The 23,527-nt window shown below is 37.2% G+C and overlaps 1 protein-coding gene and 1 long non-coding RNA gene across 16 annotated transcripts in view; one reads left to right on the top strand and one right to left on the bottom strand.

The window, feature by feature from the left end:
* LOC102157670 (uncharacterized) overlaps positions 1-23,527 on the bottom strand; it is a 210,717-nt gene that overhangs the window by 131,000 nt on the left and 56,190 nt on the right. For 7 of the 15 annotated variants that reach the window (XR_014816148.1, XR_014816146.1, XR_014816145.1 and 4 more), the window contains one exon: positions 7,960-8,197. The exons of 4 other annotated variants lie outside the window; for them this stretch is intronic. The gene's annotated coding sequence lies outside the window, so the exon portion shown is untranslated. Of the gene's footprint in view, positions 1-7,959; positions 8,198-13,502; positions 13,609-23,527 lie in introns of all 15 variants that reach the window. 4 more of the 15 variants (XR_014816157.1, XR_014816152.1, XR_014816154.1 and 1 more) reach the window with 1 other exon arrangement.
* Positions 979-22,973, top strand: LOC146400094 (uncharacterized). The gene is made up of 3 exons (XR_014816159.1): positions 979-1,118; positions 7,493-7,592; positions 22,839-22,973. It is a non-coding gene; the product is annotated as an uncharacterized LOC146400094 (long non-coding RNA).

Below are 23,527 nucleotides of genomic sequence, written 5' to 3' on the forward strand. Positions count from 1 at the left end.
GAATTTGGACTCTTCTAGCTGAGTAAATGAACTCAATAAATGGTCAGTAGCTTGTATGAACATCACTGGTCTAAATATAGGATGTGTTATACCATGTCTAGATTAGATCAACATCACAAAGAAATATGCGCTAAAGAATTTTTTTTACTTCTTTTGGAAAAGCATATTTGCAGTGAGCTCACAGATCAGCCTTTCCCATATGTAGCACATTTAATGTTTCTAAAATTTCAAAAAAATGTTTCCAAAATGATTTGAGGAGTTTCTATTGTGGTTCAGTAGGTTAAGAACATGACTAGTGTCTGAGGACACCGATTTCATCCCTGGCTTTGGCTCAGTAGGTTAAAGATCCAGTGTTGCCACAAACTGCAGCATAGGTCACAGAAGTGGCTCAGATCTGGTGGTGCTGTTGCTGTGGTGTAGGCCAGCAGCTGCAGCTCTGATCTGACCCCTAGCTCGGGAAATTCCATAGGCTGCAGGTGCAGCCCTAAAGAAAAAAAGAAAAAAAAAGTACAAAATGATTTGCCAAATCGCAAACACCACATTTCTAAATGGTCCTTGGGGAGGACCAAAAACAAAACTTGGACTTTGAGGCTCTTGTTGACTTATGCCTCCAGCTGTACCCCAAAGCAGTTGGAGCAATGATCTGGGAGGAACTTTCCTCCCAACATGAAACAAACCGCTATCACCTACAGAAATCAACTCCTTTAAAAATATTCTTTGAAAGTGAAAGTTTATATAATAAACTGGGACTTTAAATATTTGCACAGGCCCCAGATGTGAGGAATTGAAGAACTTTTGACCCTGCTCTGTTTCTCAGAGGACAGGCTAGAGTCAGGGCCTCCAAGTTCTGCTAGGTGGAACTTGCTTAGTGGAACTTGCTTTCCCACAGGGACATAAAGAAGAAACTGGTAAGATTTTATGGCTGCACCTGTGGCACATGGAAGTTCCTGGCCAGGCACTGAATCCAAACCACAGCTATGATCTATGCCACAGCTGCGGCAATGCCAGACTCTTTAACCCACTGTGCCGGGTCAGGGAGCAAACCCACCCCTCCATGTGACTGGAGCCACGCAGTCAGATTCTTAACCAATTGAGCCATGGCGGAAACTCCAGAACTGGTAAGACTCTTTTTTTGTTTTTGTTTTTTTGTCTTTTCTAGGGCCACACCCACAGCATATGGAGGTTCCCAGGCTAGGGGTCTAATCAGAGCTTCAGCCTCCAACCTATGCCGCAGCCACAGCAATGCGGGATCTGAGCCATGTCTGTGGCTTACACCACAGCTCACAGCAACACCGGATCCTTAACCCACTGAGCGAGGCCGGGGATTGAACCTGCAACCTCATGGTTCCTAGTTGGATCCATTAACCACTGAGCCATGACGCGAACTCCAAGAACTGGTAAGACTCTTAATTGACTACATGAAGGAAGTCCTTGAGGTCACTTAGGCTGATTAAATGGGGAGTAAGAGAGAGGCTATAGCTTGAAAGTCAGAAGGATGCCTTTTACTCCACTCCCCATGTTCACATTCATTCCAACATGGATCTGAGATGGCTGATGTGTGGACTTCTAATTCTGTTCGCTCATCATCTAGGTAGGAATAAGTCCTTTTTGAAGTCTCTTTGATTATTCTTTCAACTCATTCTTTACTTCTTATATTATCTAAATCTTTAAATGTTGACTCTATCAAATATTTGGAGTGCCAAGGCAATTTGGAGATTTGTGATGGGAGAAACTATCTTACTTCTTTTGAATTGGGATTGGAAATAAGGACGGGCAAAGACATAACTTTACGGCACTGAGATAGAGGTTGAGACACTTGGGTATGTTATAATGAGGTTCTGGGCCCAGGGTCTCCAAGGACTCTTTTCTAGGGAGGCTGTGCCTGAACTTCTGATAGGAGGTTGTTTTTATCAGGTTCCTACTTGAAGGTCTCTTGATCTCAATGTATGTGTGCAAGGTAAGCTGTGTGAAAAGACCAAAAGCAGCACATGTTCTGATATATCTGGAGTTCTCTGGGGGAAATGTGGGCTTGGAGCTGGAAAACAGAAATGAAGATCAAGCATAAGTGTCAGTCAGCTGACTTGGCAGATGGCAAAGAAATCAAGTGTTTTTTTTTTCTTCTAAGAATATCGTCAACATGAACTTTGAGAGTAAAAAGAACTAAACCCTGAAGGAATAAAGGACAAGGTTTATGACATTAATCAGAGCTTAGAAGGGAAATATATGAAAACTTGACCACCACCTCACCATAAAAGAAGATAGGATGGAAGGGGGGTGAGGGAAACATGACCTGAGAGGAGGATGGTGGAGACCTGCTTAGAGGATGCATCTGAAGGGGACAAGATATACATGAGATGGGACCTGGCCTGGCCTCTGCCAAAGGGATTGCTGCCCATCTGGAGCTGAGCTAGTAATTGCCGAGTTGATTACATTTGAGACAACTCTGCACACCTTTCCTTTAGAGGAGTAACTCGGTTACTCTCATGGTTGTCATATAGGGAAGGCTCCCATCTGGAGATGCCCACCTATCACCTGTTTATCTTTTGGAAGGGAAGAACTGTCTGTGCCCCAAGACTGTGCACAGTCCTATCTGAACTGCCCCCAACAGGAACTTCCCTATTTCCAATGGCCCAAGACAGCTACAAGGCTTCTTTAAAAAGAGGTTGGATCATTGATGTCAAGAACAGCAGGGAGGTTGGAAGGGGAACACCTTTGTGACTGTACATGGGTGGTACAAAAGAGGGTGATCTCCAAGTGTCCACTTGAGCCAAGAGTGAGATGAAGCTCTGCCCTCCATCCACGGAGGTTCTTTCATCCTGCCTCCAGACACCCTCTCACTGTGATGCTTAACTCAAGCTCATAATTCTTTAGACTTATCTACATGGACTGCCTCTGCTGTAAGTAGTTCACTGCATTTAGGTAAAACAAACCTGAGCATTTCTCTCTCCCTTGAGAATACTAGTATGTTTTTTATTCTTTCTCAGGAGTCTATAACTTTCTTCCCCAAAGTAGGTAATGTAAAAAAAAAAAAAAAAAATTCTGCCACATCCAGCTAATTGGTATTTTTAAGAAGTCTAACAATAATTATGAATATAGCCAGACTCTGTTTTTTTTTAAAAGATGATTCTCTTTCTTAAAATGTTATCAAGAAATAATTCAGCAATTCTTTCACCACCACCATTTTGCTTCCGCTGGTTCCTTCTTTTTTTCTCTTTCTTTTCTTCCTTCCTCCATCTCTTCCTCTCTTCCTTCCTTCCTCCACCACGTTTCTGTTTTTGTTGTTTTTTTGACTTTTCTTTCAGGTATTTGCTTTTCTTCTAGTCAGCCCTTAGAAACTTCAGTACTGACACTTGGTCTTGGACTTGGCTTGCCTTCTTAATCTCGCCCTGTCTTTCCAACTGGTCCTAATATGTGTCCTCTGTCCCAACACTGACTCCTGGCAGACTCCCATTTTTGAGTTGCTGGTGTTTTGTGGCCAGTACATCAGCATAATTTTAGCAAAGGCAGAAAGGGGAAACATTGTGCAATGTTTTATTCTTCCTAATCTCTCCCCCAGGAGAAATAAATCTGGGGAAAATGATGGGGAGGTGCAATGGAAAAGGTCAGCAGAGATTGATGTGCTTCAGAGAAGAGTGAGGATTATACAAACAGCTGGACTGAGCTGGAGAAGTTGGCCCCTGAGTTAACTACAAAGAGCATACAATCCTTTCCTTGAGGCACCCTCCCCAGCCCACTCTCCTCAAGCTGCTACTTGTACTGACTGATAAGAATCAAAGGGATCCACTTAGGAACTCTGTGGCCCTAGTCAATCACATTCTATTACAGGACGCAGCATCAGCCCATACCTACAAAGCCTGAAAATATTTTAATAGCTTCTTACATTTCTTTGGGTGGTAATACATAGTTATTCATGGCTGGTTGATTAATTCTTATTTTAAATAAGTTAGTATAAACTTTACATCTCATACAGGTATTGTCCACTGCTTCCTTTGTCCCTATACCTTCACCAAAATAACACTGAAATACATGGATATCCTCATCTCTGTAATTATTTCTATCTTCAAGCATATACCATGTCTAATAATAGCCAAATATATAGCAGTTATTATGGGCTAGGAGCTGTTCTAAGTGCATTATGTATGTTAAGTCATCGAATACTCATAAGAGCCCTATGAAGAAGGTATTTTTTATCATTCTCATTTTACAGATCAAAAAACTGAGCAGAGAGGTTAAATAACTTCCCAATCCCTTGCCAATAAACAGTGGTGGAGCTGGGATTCAAATTGAGATACTCTAACTCTGAAGTCTAGATTTCCAATCACTAAATCATTAATTGTTTTTATACAGTCATTAGTGCCCAGCACAGCATTAAACAAATGAGCGTATAATAAAAATCTAGGTTTATTATTCTAATTGGGGACGTTAAACCAAGTGATTTAACATGAAAAATATTTTATTTGATACATTTTCCACTCACATTAGGAAACTAATACTTACAGAGTTTAAGAGCCCTGACTTGCTGGGGTAGGGATTCAAAGTTATCTGCATCCATATTTGTATCTAACCTGCCAAGTGACCTTTTTACTCCACCCGTGGAACTTCAGAATCACTTGGTCCTCTTGGGGCTGCAAGGGCTATACTCTGAGGCTCTCACACAGAGGATATGCAAGAGATCTTACTGGACTCTTCTTGCATGATCAGGGATAAATGTGGAGGGAGACCTATGGTACACATGGCCTGAAATGGCCCTGCCAAAGACTCATTCAATACCTTGACTCTCAAAGGTGGGAGAGTGTGAATTTTGTTCCTGCCCCACCAATAATCCTGTGCTATTAAATCACTTCTCTCCTGCCTAAGAAAAGGGAGAGAAAAGTCACTGCTGGCTCTTCAGTCCCCAGACCTGTTTTCTAAGAACAGGGTGCTAAACTGCCCAAGTTCCTCAGGAAGGCTTGAGCACAGAAGGTGAGATGCTCTCTCTCCTCTCAGTATCCTCCTGTAGACCACGGAGGTAGCGTCCATTTCAAATACTCCTTTTGCCTTTTGGCTTTAATCACAAATCTCTCCAGGCCTTGAATTAAAATATAACTTTAAGAAATGTTTTAAATACAGAAGTTGCTGAGAGTCCTCAACAGATACAGCAAAGAGGGTTTTGGTTTATGAATAAAGGCACAAGGGTTCTAAGCTACCAGTTTCCATGGATTTTTGCAAAGTCATGTCACATAACTATTTCAATGAAACTAAAACTTACCCAGTGTATTGCATGGGGCTTTAAAGAAAATATGAGGTGATGTGTTTAGTTTGTTATCCTTTCACACAAACTCAGGTTTTCCCTCTCTCAATATTCTTTATTGCTTTTAGTAAAATGTTCCACTTTTTCCTTCATCCTATTGTCCTTAGGAAACAATAAAAGGTTAATTCACAATCTTTGGAAAGTAGAGAAAAAATAACTTTGGGGGGTTTTATGAGGTGGCTTTGCAATCCAGGCATAGAGCTCCCGTCTGAGTCTTTGTTTAGAGAGGAGTTTTTCACAGGCTGTTTCTCCACAGATGGCACTTTGGTCACTTTACAGTAACCAAACCTCTCTGGAACAGATTTCTGTGGGGAGACAATCATGTCCTGGCCAAGCAGTTACACTTCTGTTCTTTCCTTTGATTTCAGGGAATAAGACTTGTGTTATAGCTCAGTGTTTACTTTTCAATCTCAGCTTCTTATAGTACCATCACATGCAGTCTAACAATAAAAAGTTAGTTACTGAATTTCGATTATATAAGAGCCAGAAACTATGTAAGCATAAAAAGTTTATCATTCCAATTCTACCACAGATGGGATGCCCTGTTATACTGTTGTTGACTATCTCCTTAGATAGCTTTTTATGTAGTGTTTAGTGTATATATGTGTGTGTGTAGTGTTTATCTATATACATTAAAAGCAGTGTACATATATGTGTGTGTGTGTACATATATATGTATATATACACATATATATAAAACCAACAATGTGAACCTCAGAGCTCCAAACCGTGATAGGTGTCTTGGAGATTTTGTATATATATCTGTGTTTTTTCCAAACATGAAACTATATGGACTATCCTGTTTTGCAGTCTTTTTTTTTTTTTTCTTTTAAGAACACATTACATGATCCCTATCTTGGGTGACTATAAACAAGAGAAGAGACAAATTTTGGTTCATTTATACAACAGAATAGTACTCAGCAAGAAAAATGAATGAACCAGGCATGTATACACATAAACATATGGGATGAATCTCAAAAAACCTTCTTTCTTTAGTAAAAGAAGATTTACTCAGAGTACATATTGTATGAGTTCATTCATATGAAGTTTTAAGCATGTGAAGCTCACCTATGATGAGAAAAATCAGAAAAGTGATTGCCTGGACAAAATGTGAGGCAGAAAGGAAGGAAGGGGCAAGAGTGAATTTCTGGTGTGATTGTAATGTTCTATCTCTTGAAAGGGAATGGGACGTAAAGATATGTCAAAATTCATCTCATGGTTCCTTTAATATTTGTACATTTCCTTATATGTAAATTTTATATAAGATTAGAATAACAAACATCAAATTCTAGTTAATGTGCATACTAAAGTTTTGGGGTTTTTTGTTTGTTTTTAGTCTTTTTAGGGCCACACCCATGGAATATGGAAGTTCCCAGCTCGGAGCTATAGCTGCTGACCTACACCACAGCCCACAGCAATGTGGGATCCGATCCACATCTGCAACCTACACCACAGTTCACAGCAATGCTGGGTTCTTAACCCACTGAGCGAGCCCAGGGATTGAACCTGCTTCCACATGGATAACAGTCAGGTGTTTCCACTGAGCCACGATGGGAACTCTGCATGCTAAAGTATTTGGGGTGAAGTGAACTGATTCTGCATCTTTGAAATGCATTTTAAAAGTTCAGTTGGAAACAGGGATAAATAGGTGAGTTATAAAGCGAGCAGAGTAAAACGTTAATTATTGCACTCGGGTAATAGTTATGTACATGTTCTCTCTACATTCAACTTTTTTGTAGGTTTCAAAATTTTTTCAAATTAAAATGTTTGTGAGAAGAAAAAAGCATAAAACATGTTTCCAAGTCAAATATGCTTCCTCATTTTCAAGGACTAAGTCAACAACATCTGTAGAATGGAATACTATTCAATCACTATTAAACATTTAGACTGTTTAAAGCTGCAGAATAAGCTATATTACAATAATCATCCTTACACTTAGCTCTTTAGACACTTGTCTTATTAGGTCCTTAGGACAAATTCTTATGAGCATAATTGCTATGTCAATGAAGAATTAGGATTTGGGTTCCTGTTTTCATCCAGGATATTTGGGACAATTTTCTCTTACAAAATAAAAGAATTCTACTTCTGCACATTTCCTTATAAGATTTCCATAAAGATTGAGGTTTTTTTTTATCTTTGCTAATCAGATTGATATAGTTAATGAAATATTTTTATGATTTATTTTTTGGCTTTCTTCCTCAGTATGTCGGACAGTATCAAGGAAAAAAGAACTTTAAAAGAGAAGAGAAACTATTTAATGCCCAATGTTGAACTAACAATCTGAATCTCATAGATCCAAAAGGTAATTTGCCACAAGCCTATTTTCATGATTTGAAATGGAGTTAGTGTTCAATGAGAGATTTCTGATTGAAAGCAAAAATCAGTTTCCAGGTTTTCTATCTAGCCTTCTCTCTGTGAACACACAATCAGTGTGCATTGAATATAAGACTATGGGAGGTGTTTACCCTTCATACCATAATATCACTATGTTTTGAAAAATCATAACTTGAGTCCTATGTGCTAGCACCTTTGGGTGACCGACAAGCTGTAGAAAAACCCGAAGAATGTGAAGGTTGGATCACTTATATTTAAATGGTGATTAAAAGCTCATGCAATCTGTGCAGCAATTCAGTGTGCCAGAAGAGGCAGCACATAAACAAAACACTCACTGGGCTGCTGGTCCCGTCCCGCTCATTGTGGTATGGATTATAGTCCCGTTTTATCCCTCTCTCTTGGCTCTTTCAGCAACAGATGAAACCACTGAAGCCACTCAGCAGACAAACATGACAGCTCACGAGCCAGAGGACAATTTCTCTTTCCCAGCAGCAGCTCAGGGTCCTTCCCTGGACTTTCCAGATGACCTTTATAGCAGCAGCTGACTTCTTGAATAGTTTTTATTTTAATGGCCTAGAGCAAAATAACAGTGCAACACAGCCTAGTGAAAAGCCTGGGATTCAAACTCTAGTTCTATCTCTTTTTTGGTTTTGACTCCAATTCAAGAGATTTTAAAAAGGCAACAACAGGGGATATGTATGTTTGTTTACTCCTTAAGGAGATTTAACCACTTTCTGAGCAACAGGTGAATCTTACAGTTTCCAAAAATCATACTGTGTCAAACAAGTTCTCTACAGTATTCCAGTATCAACTTTCAAACGGGTCAGTTCATTTCATCCCTTTGAAAATCATGTGATACTGTTGAGGTCCTATTGGAATTCCATTCTGCCTTTTTTGATATTGCACTTCCTAGTTTCCCACCTACCGCCCTGAAAATCTCTTCTCTCTCTCTTTTTTTTTGGGGGGGGGCATACCCACGGCATATGGAAGTTGCCAGGCTAGGGGTTGCATCAGAGCTGGAGCTGCCGGCCTACACCACAGCCACAGCAATGCAGGATCTGAGCCATGTCTGTGACCCACACCACAGCTCATGGCAATGCCAGAGCTTCCCACTGAGGAAGGCCAGGGATTGAACATATGTCCTCATGGACAGTCAAGTTTGTTACCACTGAATCATGAAGGGAACTCCTCTGTCTTTTTTCTCTCAACTGGCTTATTTAATTTACCTCAGACCCTATAAATAGTTGTTACTCAACTTCAGTCTTCAGCTTTATATTCTATCTCTACTTTTTCCTATAAGAGTAAGAGACGAAATCAGTTCCAAAATTTGGATGGATTCCTAAAAGCAGAATCAGAATTTTATAATCTGGTAATATGTATCTAATTTGATATAGCTGTTTGGTATAGCCTGTTGGTTCCTATCACCTGAAGATAGCAGCAATTTTTTTGCATACTTGTCAAACAGGTCCCTTCCATGCCTAGTGTTGGTAGATTGATGGATGAAAAAAATGATATCTTATCCAGCCATTCCTATGAATGCTTATGTTCTTTGTCTGTTTTTAAATAGTAATAATCATCTTTTTCTTATTTATCTGTAAGAAATTGCCTATATGAATATTAAAAATGTTTTCCAGTTTTATTTACATTTTAACTTTCAACGTGTTGTTCTTCCTTATGAAGAACATTTATTATAGTCAACTCAACTCAGCATATATTTCCCATAAAGAAATGGATAAACATATGGCCATGTGTTAAAAAAAAAAAACAAAAACTTAGGAGTTCCCGTTGTGGCTCAGTGGTTAACGAATCCGACTAGGAACCACAAGGTTGCAGGTTCGATCTCTGGCCTCTCTCAGTGGGTTAAGGATCTGGTGTTGCCGTGAGCTGTGGTGTGGGTCGCAGACGCGGCTCAGATCTGGCGTTGCTGTGGCTCTGGCATAGGCCAGTGGCTACAGCTCTGATTCGACCCCTAGCCTGGGAACATCCACATGCCGCAGGAGCGGCCCTAGAAATGGCAAAAAGACAAAAAAAAAACAAAACTTAAAGGTGAGGGCATAAAATAATTACTGTGAGTATGAGAAGAGTTAACTAGATAAATGTGGAAGCAATGGCAGACAATATCGAGATCCCAGATGTCCACTGAGACCCTAAATTCATACACTAATCTATATGAATTATTTTCAACCAGGTAGAGCCATTAGTCTAGGTATATAGTTACCAACTGTAGACATTTGTGTTGATCTAGGGTACAGTTTTAGGAGGAAAAAGGAAGGATTAGTAAGTGAGGTAATTGAAATGTTAGCAAGATGATTTATATAATAGGTTATGAAGTCTGGTATGTACTACTGATTTAGATGCTGTTTAAAATATAGAGCAATACATGGTAAGTAGCAAAGGACTAGACTGTGACTGAAACAGATTGAAATCAGTTGACCATCACACTAGATAAATATCTTGACTCTTTTTCAGTGTACTGAAATTTTCCATTTCATTGAACTTCCTATTCAGAAATCTTTATATATTTACTGATAAATGACAATCAAGAGAATCAATGACAACAATGGTGAGAGGTAGAAAGTGTGCTGTAACAAGAGGCCAAAATCTCAGTGGATGGCTTTTTACAAAAAATTGGAAGAGCAATAGTTTCTACGTGTGATTGTGTAACTAGGGTCACCATGATATATTTTAGAATGTGGAATGAAATTATATTTGCTGAATCAAAGTTCGGAGGTGAGAGGAAGATTAAGTTAAGGCAAGGAAGGAATGAAGTACTTAATGGAAGAGGTATATATAAATGTCAAGGACATGATATTTGAAGAAGTAATACCATATATCAAAAGTTGATTTAAAATTATTTTTAATCTCTGAAGTTCAGTTTTGCTTTAATATGATTCATCCAGTTGTGACTTATTTTAACTTGTCACATTTGAGACTCAGTAAGATATTTTATTCTGAAAATTCATGTCTTTATTCTGGTAATTTTCCCTTCATTAATTTTTGTATATGGGATATAGCATTCTTTCTACTCTTTCTTCATGAAACTCCTTTTAGATCTGAATTGATGCCTCCTAACCTAGTATTTGTATTTATTCATCTCTTTTTTTGTATTTTCTACTGATCAACCCTCCAGTGAAAGGATAAAAAAAAAGATAGTTCATGCAAATAGTAACTAAAAGAGAGCAAAGGTGGCCATATTAGACAAAAATGACTTTAAATCAAAAAAAAGTTTAAAAAAAGAGACAAAAACAAAAAATAGACAAAGAAGAATATTATATATCTAAAACCTTAAATACAGAAAGAAGATATTACAATTATAAACAACTATGCACCCAACAATAGATTATCAAAATGTATAAAATAAAAATTGAAAGGACTAAAGGGAGAAATAAGCATTTCTATAATAATAACTGAAGACTTCAATAGTGTCCTCTCAATAATGGATATACCAACCAGACAGAGATAAGTAGGAAAGTAAATGATTTGAGCAACACAATAAGCCAATTAAATATAAGAGATATATACCAAACTCTCTATTAACGACAATAGCATGCACATTCTTCTTAAGCCTACATGGGACATATTCCAAGATAGAACACATATTAGAACACAAATTGAATCTCAATAGATTTTGAAAGAGAGATATCATACAAAGTATCTTCTCCAACTACAATGGGATGCAGTTAGGAATCAAAAACAGAAGGAAAACTGGAAATTTCACAAATTTGTGGAAATAGAACAGTACACTCTGAAACAACCAAGACGAAACCTAAAAGGAAATTCAAAAATGCAAAGATATGAATAATAATGAAAGCACAACATACCAAAACTTATAGAATGCAGTGAAAGCAGTACTAAGGGGGAAATTTATAACTATTAATGTTTACATTTTTAAAAAGAAGAAAGATCTTAAGTCAACAACCTATTTTACATTGTGACATCACACAGTATTTGTCTTTCTCTTTCTGACTTACTTCACTTAGCATGAGAATCTCTAGTTCCAACCATGTTGCCACAAAAGGCATTGTTTTTTCCTTTTTATGGCTGAATAGTATTCCATTGTATATAGGTACCACATCGTCTTAATCCATTCATCTGTCGATAGACATTTAGGTTGTTTCCATGTCTTAGCTATTGTGAATAGCACTGTGATGAACATAACGGTACATTATCTTTTTGTATGAATGTTTTGTCCAGATATATGCCCACGAGTGGGATTACTGGATCATATAGTAGTTCTATATTTAGTTTTATGAGCTACCTCCATACTGTTTGCTATGATATCACTTATTTGTGGAATCTAAAATATGGCACAGATGATCCTACCTACAAAACAAAAACAGATCACAGCCAAGGAGAGCAGACTTGTGGTTGCTGGAGTGGGGGAGGTAGTGGGAGTGGGACGGACTGGGAGTTTGGGCTTGGTAGATGCAAACTTACATTTGGAATGGATGGGCAATGGGATCCTACTGTACAGCACAGGTAACTGTGTGTGATCACTTCATTGTACAACAGAAATTGGAGAAGCGTTGTAAGTCAACAATACTTTAAAAAAATCAACAACCTAAATGTACAAACTAAGGTACTAGGAGGAAAAAAAGAACAAACCAAGCCCAAGTCTAGCAAGAAGGAAGGAAATAATAAAGATAAGAGCAGAGATAAAATAGAAAAACAACAGAGAAAACCAATGAAACCGAAAGTTGGTTCTTCAGAAAGATCAATAACATTGACAAACTTTAGTTAAGCTAAGGGAAAAAAGAGAAAATTCAATGTACTGTAATCAGAAATGTAAATGGGACTGATTCTACAGAAGTAAAAGGCATTATAAGAAATGGAACACCAAAAAATTAGATAACCTTGATGAAATGGACATTTTCCAAGAAACACAAATTCTATCAAGACTGAATCACTAAGAAATAGAAAATCTCAATAGATCTATAACTAGTAAGGAAACTGAGTCAGTAGTCAAAAAGCCTTCCAACGAAGAAAAACCCTAGAACTGATGGCTTCACTGGTGAATTCTACCATTTAAAGAACTAATACCAATACTTCTTATATTTTTCTCCAAGAAACTGAAGAGGATGGAACACTTCCCAATTCATTCTATGAGACCAGCATTACCTTGATGACAAAGCCAGTCAGAGACGCTACAAGGAAACTACATAACAATACGCCTTGTGAATACTGATGTTAAAATCCTCAACAAAATTATTGACAATATTCCCCATGCTATACATTACATTTCTGTGATTTATTTATTTTATAACTGGTAGTCTGTACTACCTAATCCTTTTTACTTATTTCACCCATCCTCCTACTCCTCTCTTCTCTGGAAACCACTAGTTTGTTCTCTGTTTCTGTGAGTTGCTTCTGTTTCATTACATTTATTCACGTGTTTTGTTTTTTCGATTCCACATATTAGTGAAGGAAGGTGCTTCATAAACTATTTATATTCAATAAAGAGACAAAAATCAACCATATTACAACTGGTCTGAACAGTTAATACTATACAAATAAATCCCTTCCTGGTCAATATAATTGAAATAAAATTTTATTGGAAACAAAAAAAATCATCATCAAAATACTTGAAAATTGAATTCAGCAGAATATTAAAAGGATTGTACACCAGGGCCAATTCTATTTTCAAGTACATAAAAAGATGCTCAGTATCAATAATAACCAGGGAAATGTAAATCGTAACCACAATGTGATATCATCTCCACCCATTAATATGGCTACTATCAAAAGCCAGAAAATAACCAGTGTTGGAAAGTATGTGGAGAAAACAGAATATTTGAGCACTGTTTGTGGGAATGTAAAATGGTACAGCTGCTATGAAAAAGAATACGGTGTTTCTTTAAAAAAGTAAACATAGACTTACCATATGATCCAACAATTCTACTTCTGGGCATATACCCAAAAGAACTGAAAGTGTGGTCTCAAAGATATCCAAACACCCATGTACATGGCACCATTATTCATAATAGCTAAAATACAGAAGCCAAAAAAAGTATTTGTTCAGAGATGAATGTAAAAGCAAAATGTTATATATGCCCGTAACAGAGTATTATTCAGCTTTAAAAAAGAAGGCAATTCTGGCATATGCTACAACATAGACGAACTTCAAGGACATTATCCTACTTGAAATAAACCAGTCACAAAAAACAAATACTGACTGATTCCACTAAAATGAGATACCTAGAGTAGTCAAAATCATAGAGACCTAGAGTTGAATGGTGGTTGCCAAGGGCTGGTTGGAGGCAGGAATGGGAGTTATTCCTTAATGGGCACAGAGTTTCACTTTTGCAAGATGAAAATGTTCTGGAGATGGATAGTGGTGATGGTTGCACAACAATATGAATGTACTTGATATCATGGAATTGTTTACTTTAAAATGGATATGATGGTAAATTTTATATTAAGGATATTTTGCAACAAAAAAACTAAAAAAAGGTTTCACTAAGAAATGCATATTTTCATTTTTGAAAAGTTTTGCTACATTTTTTCTGGTAATGATATAAGTAGTAGAAGGATGGAGAAGAAGACTTAATACATAAAGCCAGTCCCCCACTAGGACAGGAATCATCACTTAGCCCCTCCAATTTTGTTTCATCTAACTTAGAACTCAGCAAAGCAGAGTTATTTAGAAAATTAAATTAAGAAATCCAAATACACTGTCTGTCTGGAGAGAGTAAAGTAGCATTTCAGTAACTAGTAGAATTTTTTATTTCACGTATTTAAATAGAATGCTTATTAAATTTTTTCCTTGAGGAATATTCAACACAAGATAATTTCCTATTAATTACTCTTAATGGCTTAAAATGTTGGCATGATTTTAACTGTCATCTTCTGCAGTCCTCAGCAGAGGAACACATTACATAACTTCTCAAAGAAAAATGTTGCTATAGACAACTTTTGGGCTACCGCAAATCTTCAAATCCTCTTGCACAGAAATATGCCAACTCATCTACAAAACAGTACTGTTGTGAGAGTAAAGGGTTAAGAGCTTCATAGGATATGGTTGATCTGAGTTTATTATTAATGGCTGGTCACATGGCCTTTGGCAGGCCAAGTGGTAACATTGGCTTCCAGGAGAGAGGATGTTTTGGAAAATGATAATGTATGCGACTATCTGTTCCAGTCCACCCTGTGTTGGCAGAGCTTCCCATTTTACTGTCTGCTTCCTTTGGTTTGGTTTAACCTATTTTTCAGTATCATCAGTTTAAGTTTTTTCCTGGACTCTGGGAAGAGAGCTTCATTCTTGTTTAAGATCATATGAGATTTTATTGCAAAACCTCAAACCATATTAAATTTGATTATTCTGAAATATGCCATTGACTTTGAGTTCCAAGGATCTGCTTCAATATTGCCTCTCTGTCCAAACTTTTTCTTAAAAGAAGCAGATAACTTTTTAGCATCCGAAATTCCAGACTCAAGTGGGTAGACATTCATGAAGGGGCTGCTATTTAGAGTTCATTTTGTGACCTTAAGATTTCTGTTATTCAGAGATTGGTCTTTGAATACAACACTCCAACCACCAGAATGTAATCTGGAACTATAGGACAGATACCGCAATATTTATTAGACTTTGCAATAATTTCCATTTCCTCATTGCCAAAGCTCATAGAAGTTACGGAGGAGAATCCATGAGAGCAATACTGGATTGATCATCTGTCCAATTTTCACTAACTTAATGACAATCTGTACTAGTACCATTAGCATAAAGAAATAAGAATCATACCTCGATTAAAGCCCAGTCACCTGGAGTTAACGATCTGGGTCCAGAAATAACTCATTTCCCCACAGCTGTCATCTAACTTCATTGTTAGTAATGACAAGGCATTTCCTATCCTCAGTCCCCTTGAGACAACATAAGCATATGTACAGTCACCTCCAGTATGACAAGGCCTAAGAGTGATTGAGCATGACAGGCAAGGACTGTCATACACAGACAAGATTCTTTACCTCCATGGAATCTCATGTTCTTCAAATGCGATGGTGCCTATCATTCAAGCTTGTTAAAAAGAGGTGGAATATAGGAGTTCCCGTCGTGGCTCAGTGGTTAATGAATCCGACTAGGAACCATGAGGTTGCGGGTTCGATCCCTGGCCTTGCTCAGTGGGTTAAGGATCCGGCATTGCAAGAGCTGTGGTGTAGGTTGCAGAAGCGACTCAGATCCTGCGTTGCTGTGGCTGTGGCATAGGCCGGCGGCTACAGCTCCGATTCAACCCCTAGCCTGGGAACCTCCACACGTCGCGGAAGTGGCCCTAGAAATGGCAAAAAGAAGAAAAAAAAAAGATGGAATAATAAATATGTGATATATGTGTGGGTGTGGGGCATCTCAGCTTGAGTCAGAGACTGACATATATGTGTGGGTGCTCCTGATGAATATGTGGGGTAGGAGCACAAGAAATCCATTGTAATGGGACAATAATGCCTTAAAAAAAAAAGACTCTTAAAGAAGCTTCGAGAACAGTGAGCTTGATCCAGTAGGGCAGACTCAGAAACATTACAATTTTCAAATCTCTTAGAATCAGTGAGACATAATTCCCACATTGAACTCATATTTAAGAAGCTCACTGAGATGGAGGAGAAATTCAAAATAAACTCTAAATGGCAATAGGACACAAGCTTCTCTGTTGACCCATGTATCTTCTAGAAGGTATGTGTATTCCACTACCAAAATACAGTGCAAATATAAAGCAGACTAATTGTGAGTGCACCTGGAATACTCTTAAGAGTCCCTAAATTACCTGCCAGAGAATTTGGATAGTATTAGGTCCTGTGTTAGAGAGGTGAGGGCATTATCAGTGAAATATGATCTCATTTGTACCCATTAGCAAAAGTCTGGAGTAAGTTTTATTATATATATAGTGGATATGATGTAATACTTTGAACATAGCTCATGGTATTAAAATGTCATTTATAATTAATTAACATAATGTGTTTCACACATTAACTGAGAATATTCTGCTATGGGACACAAGAAAAACAAATGAGATGTATAAAACTTAAAGGCTATGTTAAGCATGGATAATAAATAAATACTTTCAAGATATAGGTGAGACCTAAAATATGTTCAATATAGATGATAAGTGATTAAATGGCTTCTATGACATGGACAGAAGTCCTTAAACATGTTAAAATAGATAAGCAAGTTATTAATCTATGAGGCATGTTAGACCATAAATAAAGGAAGTAGGGACTGAAGGACCAAAAAGCATCTAACATTTGTGATACACTAATACTTCAGTCACATTAAGCACTTAGTTATTCATGAGACCATGTGTTGATCACCTAGTGTTATCACTCTGGCCCCGCTGGGAAACCAAAAAATACATATAAAATGTGTACCTGCTCATCAGGCTACTTGGTGAACTACAGCTATGATAAATACCTGTCCCTGTGTCTCTTTGCTAGACCAACTGTGCATTCAGTTAACTCTGGGCACCTTCTATCTGCTCACCCCTTGCTTAACCTTAATTCTGGTCATGTAACTCCAAGACCAAGAAGGAATGCTAATGCAGTGGGGGAAGAGACAAGCCATGTAAACACTGAGGCCATTGAGCCATGTGAAAAATGAGGACCTAGGTACTGTGGTCCTTCTGCTCTGCCTGCAATTATATTTAATGTGTTAACTCACCACTTCTTCTTCCTCTTTTTGTGTATTTTAAATTAACTTAGTAAAATGGATGATTTAAACATTTTAATTTAGTCTATGAGCCTCTTTAGGGTAATTTCATGGTAAAGTATACTTGGACATTACTATTGTATCAAGGCAATTTCCCAAATAAAAATTAAGTTTTCTGATGTGCTTATGTATTTACAAAGAGGGATTTAACTAATAAATTAGAGAACGAACTACAAGCAATGAAAATCATCACAAATCATTCTGAGACAGTACCATTGGGGTTGAAAAAGAGACAATGCGTGTGGTCAAAATGGGGTCAAATATGTTTGTTTTCGTACACGTTGTTGGTCTGTGCTGGTAGAAGGGTCCCGGGAAAAGCTTGGAGTTCTCGTCTGGTTTTAGAAAAGGTTAGTAGCTCCAATATTTTGATTCTATTTCCTATTCACTCAATTCCCCTCAGTTCAAGGCAAGCATTATTTATATGTCTCTAATAGCATATTACAGCAATCTGAAAACATATTAGAATAGACAACGAAGATGAAAATCATTACTATACATTTTTACAATGAGGTCATTCCAGATACTGAATTTATTATTTTTGCAGGCCCCTAGTTGGTATTCTTACCTCATCAATAAAATAATTCATTTGGTTTTAACACTTGAGGTGAAATTCAGATTTTAAAATTAATCACTTAAAAATGTACAATTCAGGAGTTCCCGTCGTGGCACAGTGGTTAACGAATCCGACTAGGAACCATGAGGTTGCGGGTTCGGTCCCTGCCCTTGCTCACTGGGTTAACGATCCGGCGTTGCCGTGAGCTGTGGTGTAGGTTGCAGACACGGCTTGGATCCCGTGTTGCTGTGGCTCTGGCGTAGGCCGGTGGCTACAGCTCCAATTCGACCCCTAGCCTGGGAACCTCCATATGTCGCGGGACTGGCCCAAGAAATAGCTAAAAAGACAAAAAAAAAAAAAATGTACAATTCAGTGTCATTTAACATAGGCATGATATTGTGCAACCTCCACCTCTATGTAGTCTGAATACATTTTCATCACCTCAAAAAAAAAAAAACCCATAGTCATTAAGCAATTACTAACTTTTTCCTCTTCCCCTAGCAACTTCACACTGTTTTCTGTCTACAGATTTACCTATTCTTGATACTTAATATAAATGGAATTATATGACATGTAACTTTTTTGTCTAGCTTCTTTCACTTAGCATAATATTTCTGACATTCATCCACATTGAAACATGTATCCATATTTCATTCTTTTTTATGGTTGAATGATATTCTATTGCACACATATACCACAATTTGCCTATATTCATCCATTGCTAGATACTTGGGTTGTTTCGCTTTTTTTTTTTTTTTTTTTTTGGCCATTGTGAATAGTGATGTTATGAATATTCATGTACAAGTATTTGTTTGAGTATCTGCTTTCAAGTTGGGGATATATACTAGGAAAGGAATTGTGAATTCATGTATTAATCCTACATTTAATCTTCTCAAGAAGCACAAAGCTGCCTTCCACAGTGAGGCTAACTTTTTACATCCCCACCAACAATGCACAAGGGTTCCATTTTTTCCCACCTCCTTGCCAACACTTATTCTTCTTTTTCTTAATTATTGCCAGCCGAGTGAGTCTGAGGAGGTACTTTATTATGATTTTGATTTGAATTTCCCGAATGACTAATGATACTGAATACCTTTTCCTGTGTTTGACCATATAAACATTTTTTTGAAGAAATAATATCTCAAATCATTTGCATATCTTAAATTGGGTTGCTTATCTTTTTATTGCATTTTCAATTAAAATATAGTTGATTTACAATGTTCCTTCAATTTCTGCTGTATAGCAAATTGACCTAGCTACACATACATATATATTCTTTTTTTTTCATACTATCTTCCATCATGTTCTAACCCAAGAGACTGGGCACAGTTCCCTATGCTGTACAGTAGGACCCCATTCCTTATCCATTCTAAATGTCATAGTTTGCATCTACCAACCCCAAACTCTGTCTTATCCCTTCTCTTCCTTCTCTCCCCCAGCAAATACAAGTCTGCTTTCCATATATGTGATCTGTTTCTGTTCTATAGATAGATCATCTGTGCCATATTTTAGACTCCACATATAAGTGATATAATATGGTGTTTGTCTTTTCTGTCTGGCTTATTTCACTTAGTATGAGAATCTCTAGTTCCATCCATGTTTCTGTTTTTGAGGTATGAGTTTTTTATTTACTCTGGATACTAGGCTGTTACCAGATAATATGATCTGTAATATTTTCTGCCATTCTGTAGGTTGTCTTTTCACTTATTAATGTTCTTTGATGCCCAAACCTTTCATTTTGATAAAGTCCAACTTATCTATTTTTAATTCTATTGTTCAAGCTCTTAGTGTCATTTGTAAAAATCCACTGGCAAATTCAAGGTTTAAAATGATTTACCCCTAAATTTTCTCTTAAGGGTTTAACAGTTTTACCACTTATATTCACTGCTTATATATTTGATCATTTTACCACTTATATTTGGGTTGTTTCCTGCATTCTCAATTCTATTCCACTGGCCTGTGTGTCTGTATTTATTCCAGTACCATGTTGTCTTAATTACTGCAGCTTTGTAGCAAGTTTTGAAATTGTGAAATATAATCCTTTCTTTTTCAATATTATCTTGGTTATTAAGGGCTTCCTTGAGATTACATATTAACTTGAGGATGGGCTTTTCCACTTCTGAACAAAAAAGACCAGTGGAATTTTGATAAGGTTTGGTTTGACTTCGTAGGTGGCTTTGTGTATTATTGCCATTTTACCAATACTAAGTCTTCCAATACATGAACAAGGAATGTCTGTTTTTTGTGTGTTTTTTATTTCCTTCAGCAAAGTCATAATTTTCCATGTACAAGACTTTCACTCCTTGGTTACATTTATTCCTCAGAATGTATGCACTTTGATGCCATAGTAAATGGAATTGCTTTACAATTTTTCAATACTAGTTTATAGAAATACAGCTGATTTTTTGGTTGATCTTTTATGCTGCAATATTATTGAATTCTTTAATTAGCTCTAGTGTTCTTTGTGTGGATTCTTTGGGATTTTCTTCATAGGTTCAAGTCATTTACAAATATAGTTTTACTTCTTCCTTTCCAATTTGAATGACTTTTTTTTTTCCTTGCCCAATTTCTCTGGCTAGAACATCCAGTACAGTGTTGAATAGCAATAGTGAAAGCAGGCATCCTTGTCTTGTTCTTGATCTCCAGAAAAAGTTTTCAGTCTTTCATCATTAAGTATGATGTCAGCTGTGGGATTTTGGGAAATGTTCTTTGCTGCAGTAAGGAGTTTTCCTTTTATTCCTAGTTCTCTGAGTGGTTTTTTTTTTTTAATCACGAAATGGTATTGAATTGTGTCAAATAATTTTTCCGTATCAGAGCCACAGTAATCAAGACAGTGTGGTACTGGTACCAAAACAGACACACAGATCAATGGAACAGAATAGTTCTCCAGGAATAAACCCAGACACCTACAGTCAATTAATCTTCGACAAAGGAAGCAAGAATATAACATGGGGAAAAAACAGTCTTTTCAGCAAATGGTGCTGGGGAAACTGGACAGCCGCATGTAAATCAGTGGAACTGGAACACACCCTCACACCATGCACAGAAATAAACTCAAAATGGCTTAAAGAGTTAAACATAAGACAAGACACCATCAAACTCCTAGAAGAGAACATAGGCAAAACATTCTCTGATATCAACCTTACAAATGTTTTCTCAGGTCTGTCTCCCAAGGAAACAGAAATAAAAGCAAAAATAAACCAATGGGACCTAATCAAACTGCCAAGATTTTTCACAGCAAAGGAAACAAAAAAGAAAAAAAAAAAAGACAGCTTATAGAACAGGAGAAAATGGTTTCAAATGATGCAACTGGCAAGGGCTTAATCTCTAAAATATTCAAACAACTTATAGAACTCAACAGCAAAAAGTCAACAACCCAATTGAAAAATGGGCAAAAGACCTGAATAGACATTTCTCCAAAGAAGATATCTAAACAGGTGGCTAACAAGCACATGAAAAAAATGCTCAGCATCACTGATTATTAGAGAAATGCACATCAAAACTACTATGAGGTGTGCCACCTCACACCAGTCAGAATGGCCATCATTAATAAGTCCACAGATAACAAATGCTGGAGAGGGTGTGGGGAAAAGGGAACCCTCCTGCACTGTCGGTGGGAATGTAAATTGGTTCAACCACTATGGGAAACAGTATGGAATACCTCAGAAAGCTAAATATAAAACTACCGTATGACTCAGGTATCCCACCCTTGGGCATATATCCAGACAAAACTTTCATTCAAAAAGATACATGTACCCATATGTTCATTGCAGCACTATTTCCAAGACATGGAAACAACCTAAATGTTCATTGACAGATGAGTGGATGAAGAAGATGTGGTACATATACACAATGGAATACTACTCAGCCATAAAAAAGAACAAAATAATGCCATTTGTAGCAACATAGATGGAACTGGAGAGTCTTATACCAAATGAAGTAAGTCAGAAAGAGAAAGACAAATGTCATATGATTTCCACTTATATCTGGAATCTAATATGTGGCACAAATGACCCTTTCCACAGAAAAGAAAAATCATGGACATGGAGAACAGACTTGTGGAGGGAGTAGGAACTGGGAATTTGGAGTTAATAGATACAAACTGTTGACTTTGGAATGGATAAGCAATGAGATCCTGATGTATAGCACTGGGAATATGTCTGGTCACTTGTGATGGAACATGATAATGTGAGAAAAAAAAATGTATACATGTATGCATGACTGGGTCACCTCATCGTGCAGTAGAAAACTGACTGTAGGAGTTCCCATTGTGGCTCAGTGGTTAACGAATCTGACTAGGAACCATGAGGTTTTGGGTTCGATCCCTGGCCTTGCTCAGTGGGTGAAGGATCCGGTGTTGCTGTGGCTGTGGTGTAGGCCAACGGCTACAGCTCCAATTAGACCCCCACCCTGGGAACTTCCATATACCACAGGAGCAGCCCTAGAAAAGGCAAAAAGACAAGAAAAAAAAAAGAAAGAAAGAAAGAAAGAAAATTGACTGTAAATCAGCTATAATGGAAAAAATTTAAAAATTATTATTAAAAAGAAAAAAAATTTCTGTATAATTGAGATGATCATTTAGCTTTTCCTCTTTGTTGTATTAATGTAATATGATTAATTTTCTTATACTGAAATACCTTTGCATTCCTGGAATAAATCCCACTTGATCATGGTGTACAGTCTTTTCAATATGCTGTTGGATTCAGTCTATTAACACAGTTTGAAAACTGTATTTCATTTTGGCATCTAATTCATAAGGACAATTCGTCTATAGTTTCTTTTTTTGTGATATCTTTGTCTAGTTTGGTATTAGCATAATGTTGGCCTCTGAGAACAAATTAGGAAGTGCTCCTTTCTCTTCTCTTTTTTGGAAGAATTTGAGAAGGGTTGGTGTTAATTCTATAAATGTTTGGTAGAATTGAAGCCAGATAGTCCAGACATTTACTTTTTTGCATTTTTTTTTGTCTTTTTAGGGCTACAACTGTGGCATATAGGGGTTGAATTGGAGCTGAAGCCACCGGCCTACACCACAGCCACAGTGATGCCAGATCCAAGTCAGGTCTGCAACCTACACCACAGCTCACAGCAATGCTGGATCCTTAACCCACTGAGCAAGGCCAGGGATTGAACCTGTATCCTCATGATACTAGTTGGGTTCATTAACCACTGATCCATGATGGGAACTCCACAAAATTTTAAGTTATCTTTCAAACTCTTTACTTGTTAGCAATCCTTTCAGATTTTTATTTCTTTCCTAAGGAGTAAGTTTTGGTAATTGTGCATTTCTATTATTTCTATGCTGTATTGAAAGTCCAGCAAGGAATATCCAACTAACATTGTACAAAAATGTCATTTTGCTTTATATATTTTGAGGCTCTATCGTTGGGCACATATGAGTTTATAATTATTATGTCTTGATGAATTGAACTTTTAATCAATAAATAATATCCTTCTTTATCTCTTGTATCAATTTTTACTTAGTCTATTTTTTTCTGTTATTAGCATAGCCACCACAGCTTTCTTCTGAGCACTATTTGCATGGAATATATTTCAACTTGTGTCACTGGATCTAAAGTGAGTCTCTTGTGGATAGCACATAGTTGGATCACCAACCACAGAAACTATTTTTTAACCCATTATTCCAGTCTCTGTCTTTTAATTG

This window comes from Sus scrofa, chromosome 9 (genome assembly GCF_054392235.1).
Source record: "Sus scrofa isolate SSC_HxYL_T2T_F1_AM1 chromosome 9, Sscrofa_HxYL_maternal_Yorkshire_Landrace_v2.0, whole genome shotgun sequence".
Lineage (NCBI taxonomy): Eukaryota > Metazoa > Chordata > Mammalia > Artiodactyla > Suidae > Sus > Sus scrofa.